This window comes from Cyprinodon variegatus, unplaced genomic scaffold, assembly GCF_000732505.1.
Source record: "Cyprinodon variegatus isolate N-32 unplaced genomic scaffold, C_variegatus-1.0 Scaffold95, whole genome shotgun sequence".
In the NCBI taxonomy this organism is placed as follows: domain Eukaryota; kingdom Metazoa; phylum Chordata; class Actinopteri; order Cyprinodontiformes; family Cyprinodontidae; genus Cyprinodon; species Cyprinodon variegatus.
The window spans coordinates 218,027-223,584 of NW_015150548.1; the positions used below are offsets into that span (position 1 = coordinate 218,027).

The 5,558-nt window shown below is 40.2% G+C and overlaps 1 protein-coding gene across 1 annotated transcript in view; it reads left to right on the plus strand.

Moving 5' to 3' along the window:
• The first annotated feature begins 3,855 nt into the window (after positions 1 to 3,855).
• Positions 3,856 to 5,558, plus strand: part of obsl1 (obscurin-like 1) — a 21,512-nt gene continuing 19,809 nt past the window's right edge. Inside the window, exon 1 of the mRNA XM_015373991.1 lies at positions 3,856 to 4,157. The gene's annotated coding sequence lies outside the window, so the exon portion shown is untranslated. The remainder of the gene's footprint in view (positions 4,158 to 5,558) is intronic.

The following is a 5,558-nucleotide window of genomic DNA, read 5'->3' on the forward strand; positions in this document are numbered from 1 at the left end:
GTGTTGTTCAGCATGGGGGTGAGTAGAAAATGAAGGCTAATCATGTTTTGGGTGTACTATTCCTTTAAGGTTACACCTTGGTGAAAGTTCATTTTAATCACTTCTATCTCCTATCTATTTAATATACATCTTAAAACCACTGCTGTTGCTTGAAGTTGGAAATTGACCATCTGTTCATCTTGGACTTGGAAGGAGTAGCCAAACCTCAGCTCCATTCAGCCTCCATTCAGCCTCTTATGTACTTACAGGATGATTCATACTTGGTCACTAACCAGTTTATATGATTCTGAACTTTAAGTATAAAGTTGTCAAGAGAAGGAGAGTTCTTTTCTCAATTTGAGGAGTTCAAATATCTCTGAGTCCTGTTCATGAGTGAGGTGAGAAAGTACAAGGTTGATCAATGGATCGGTTTGGCTGCTTCTATAATGTGGACGCTGTGCTGCTCTGTTGGTTAAGAAAGAACTGAGCCAAAAGGCAGAGCTTTGACTTACTAGTCGTTCTATGTACTCAGCCTCAACTATGGTCATGAAATCTGAATCATGGCTGGAAGAGTAAGATTACAAGCATCTGAGAAAAGCTTGAAGCTGAGTTTTCCATGCATGTCCCACTGGGAGGAGACCCAGGGGACTGCCCAGGACATGCTGAATCTCACTCAGCTGGCTCTAGAACGCCTCTGTCTTCCCCCAGCAGAGCTGGAGGAGGTGCCTAGGGAGAGGGAAGTCTGTGAGAGTCTGCTGAGGCTGCTACCACCACACCTCGGTCCTAGAGAGGCGGAACATGACGGGTATGAGTACAGAACCATATCATCCACAAAAAAGTAACAAAATTGTAGATTGCACCCTTCTCACCATGAAAACCTCTAAGATCCTGACTTTGAGCAACACAAACTGGATTAATGACAACAGGGAATAACTACTGGTGAGAATGTGGATGTCATGATTGGTTTAAGGAATCTGACCCACATGCAGAGAAACCACTCAGAGAACACTGGAAAAAGTTTAATTTGATGTAATGTATACAGAGCTTGGATCTGGAACTCAGTGAACTGGTGAACCGGAACTGGAAAGTCTGAATGGGAGATCACAAGCTTGAATTATACTGGAGAGGGACTCACGTTTGAGGGGGCTCTTGTCAATCCTTGAGTTCCCTCTTCTTTGGATAATCCCACACAGACTGGATGTCTGTGTGGGATTATCCAAAGAAGAGGGAACTCATCGGAGGCTGGACAGGTAGACATACGCTGGACCAGGAGGAGTAATGGAGCGGACTGTCACTTGGATTTCTGATGGGAACTTGAACAGATCACGTGGAGGTTTTCCCCTGCTCAGTGTGTACTCAGTAAATCCTTCCAGGGGGAGAAGGTCCAGGTATCAGGTTACACAGGAAGACTTCCTACTGAAGAACAAAGACAAAAACCACAGAGAAACAAAGCTCAGGTTAGACTCTGCTAATCTCAGCTTGGCTAGAGTACCCAAAACTGGCAAACACTCTGGCGTCAAGGTAGTGACAGTCCACTGCTCAAATACTCCTCCAGTAATGAACCATTGAGCTGCAGGTGTGCAGGGAGGCCCAACGAGGACAGGGCACAACCTGGTGGTGAAGAGATAAGAAACACACAAATAACCCAACACAAACTAGATTCCTAACAGTGGACACAACTCCTGCACTGGTTTGGTTGGCTGTAAGCTCTGAGACCCCAATCCGTCCATCTCAGACTCTCTAATACCATTAATCAGGAAGACGATTGACTGATTCTGAACTGTGACCTGGAAGAAGTACTAAAACTTTAGCTGTAATCAGCTTTACACGTATTAAAAGGATGATTCCCACTCCGCTGCAATCAAGATCAAAAGAAACTGAACTTGAAAGTATGAAGATCCCAACAGAATCACATAATTCAGTAAAAGAGAAACAGTATTACATGTTGGCCCTTTTTCACTACAGAAACATCTAAGATCCTAACCATGGTCATATTTGGACACAGTTTCACAAGCAGAGTCTATAATCTTTAACCGCCTGATAGAACAAATTTGTACCATCGTTCAGTTCTTGTTGACGCTAAATTAAATATTTCAAAGGGCCAAAGATGAGGCCCAGCCCAGGAGTACAATTTCTCAAGAAGGTGGAACTGCAACAGTTGGAACTCACATTTCAATCTGCTTTCTAAAAAAAAAACTGGGATAGCCTCCAGGGAATCCCAGTCCACATGTGTTATCCCAGATCTCCATACAGCACTGTGAACCACGACAACTCAACAAAATCCAGGGACTTAATGGTCTCTTTACTTTTAGCTGAGTGTAAAAAAACAGAGGGATAGCTATGACCTACGAGGTACTTCTTTAGCCATGTTTTATTTACAGTATAGTCTCTAGAAATCCTTTCTAGCCCTTTGGACTGGAACCCGATCTCATGACAAAGAACGACCCTGGCGTTCACATCGGTGACGCAGTTGTCCCTCTAAGCAAGAATGACAATGATAAAGAAACTGAAAATAGAACCAATGCAGTTGTTATGATTAAAACATATTTTAAGCAAAAGATGAAGAACTACTTTTTATTTTGCTTCCATATTTTAAGTATGGCATTCCAACCAGATTAGGAGGATTTTTCCAGTGGGAGTGAAGCTATGTGACCTGTTATGAAGGTCGGAGAACTCTGACGACAGTTTGCTGTCTCCACTGCCTGAAACACACTTGAAGCGATAGCTTAAAGAATAGTTGTCTGAGAATGCAGGAAGGAAGTGTTCAACACGAGGGACACGGTCCTTCTCTGTTATAATACTGATGCAGAAGAGAAAGATACATGTGACGTATACCAACGATTCTGTCATTCTTCACAAAGCCTTGTCCTTTGTAAACTTCTTTGAAACTTCTTAGTTTCCTAAAAGGATTAAAACTATATTCAGAAGAGAACCATGCTCATCAAACCCATCAGGAGAGAAGCAGTGGGCTGCCATTGTGCGGCACCTGGGGAGCAGTGTGGAGTTAAGGGTCTTGCTTAGGGACACAGAGTGGTAGTCTGTGGGAGTTGGATTTGAACTCAGAACCTCTGGGACCCAAGTGCAATGCCCTAAACACTAGGCCACCACTCCCCCTAAAGGGTCTGTCTTGTGAGCAAGGCAGTTCACTTTTGCAAGCAGTACAGATAAGAATTGTTTGAGGGTTTCTCCAGACAAAGCCATTGTGAAAGGCTCTAAGCTGACTCTGACGTAATTTGAACTCAGGTGCACTTTGCCACGCCTACATTAGTGACATTATTTTCTCTAATAAGAGAAAATAACAACAGATTGACAGCGCTATGTATCCTTGTGAAATGTCAAACCCCATAAAACATTCAGGGACGTCCAAAGATGGCTGTCTATTTTTTGTTTTCAAAAAACTTTCTGCTTTGCATGATTTCTTTTTTCAAAATCACAAACTTTTAAGGCTTTTAAGAAACTGTGAGAATACTGTTTTTAATATGACTCAAATAGATGTTTTATGTTGCTAAACTTATTCAGATGATTAAACTCAGCCTAATAGCTAAACTTAACTGCTGCAATGATAATGTGATAAAAATGTAAAACTATTTCTGGGATCTTTGTGATTACTATCTGAAGGAAGTCCAACAAGCGGATTGTTCTTTCTAACACGATGTTTAGCTAAGGATATCTTTTGAGCTGAGTGATCCAATGCAGGCCTCTGGCCTCCTCCTATCTTTAGTGGCACAGTCTCTGAATGGAGAGCCTAACTTTATCTGACCCTTCGTCATGAAAGCTGTTGGTATTTTTAGAGGGGTGGCTTGCAATAGAAGCAGCTGCAAAAGCATTTAATGCCTCCCTGCAAACCCTCCTTTCGGACCCTCCCTCCGTCACTCTGTAGCTGTCCGATAATGACAGAATCAGAGCTGTGGCCTGAGCGACACAGTAAGACAAAAAAAACGGTGGTCGTTTCCCCTTATGCCAACTCCAACCTTATGAGGGACACAAATGAGAAACGACAGCTGCAAATTTGACCAACAAATCTGAATGGGATATTCAGTTATCCCCCTCATGTCGAAGCTAAAGTTACCTGACCATGTGCTAGATGAGGACTAAAGCAACGAAGAAAGGGAACAAAAGCTTGGAAAAGGAGATAAACGTCATCTGAACACTAAAGAGGAAGCAGCGATTAGAGAGTGGTGAGTTTCCACCTTTCTCAATTCTTCTTAATGTGGCTCCGTCCAGAGATGTTGGAACTGGAGTCAACAGGTCATCTCTAAATCACGTTCCGCCCAGCCACTGAACCAGGTAAGTCCAATCTGGTTTAACCTGTGTAGATTGGTCTCACCTGGTTCAGTGGCTGGGCAGAACAAATACATGACATAAAGATACAAGATTATTATTGACTCCAGTTCTCCCATCTCTGGACCTCCTTCTTTCTCAGTTACAGTTGTTTTTTACTGCATCCCTTTACAGAAATATTGCAATTGAATTGCCACGTATTTTTGCCAAATAAGACCTGAAATTTTTACCAAGTTCTTCTCAAAAATTTAGAATGAACTCTCTTCTTTAAAACCTGCTGTTTGTCATTAGGAGATCAATTCATCTTTTAATTAGAAAATTCTGTAAAAATCTACCTAATTTGAGTTATCTTTGGCACAGCTTACATACAGGATTTAGGCCTGACTGAGTTGTATAAAGAAGAGGCTGTAAATCTTGTCACATTTACCATTTCTGTGAGTATTAAACATTTTGGATAATTACCTGAGACCTAATGAGAAGAGGGTTCACAAGGCGATGGATTCTAAGGAGGTTCTAGGGGCTTTTCAGTAACACATTTCCACACATCCTCCACAATACCAAATAGCGGGCACATTGTTTATATTTGTGATGGAAGGAAGAACATCCCTCTCAAACAGCTGATTGGCGAATAGATGATGTTGGATTAATGTCCGTGTATCCTCACAGTTTCAATTGCTCAGAACTGTTCTGACACCAGACATATGCAATTTTTCCAGTTCTGTTCTTCAGTAGACCTTCCAGAGAATCAAAGGCATGTTTTAACGTCCTTTTCATTTTTGTCCAACACATTTACTCCTATACAATCTTAATCATTCTAAAAAAAAAAAAAAAAAAACTTATCCATCTTGTTTGGTTGAGCTACATTTGTTTTAAATGTACTTTTAGCATTGTCACTAATATAGTGCCTCCAGTTAGTCAAACTTTAACATTAAGTTGGGTTTTATTCTGAGTGAGTTTTATTCCATAATTGTTGTAAGCAAAAAAATATTTATTATAAATTCATATTTGTAAAAAATCCAGAAATTAAACTTAAATCTTAGTCAAAGAAGGTTTCCAACGTGATTTTTTTTTCACATTTTAAAGTCTTTTTTTTCAATTTCTTTTAATATTTTCAACTCAAATTTGTTCAAATTCTTTCAAATGTTTTTTAACAGAATTTATGTTTTTTGAATTTTGTCATAAATTTCTCTTTTCAAATTGGGTTTTACATATTGCAAATTTTCAAATAGTTTAACAGAACATATTTTCTTTACTTTAGAAAAGTACAGTTTGCAAAAAAATTCAAACTCAATTTAAAA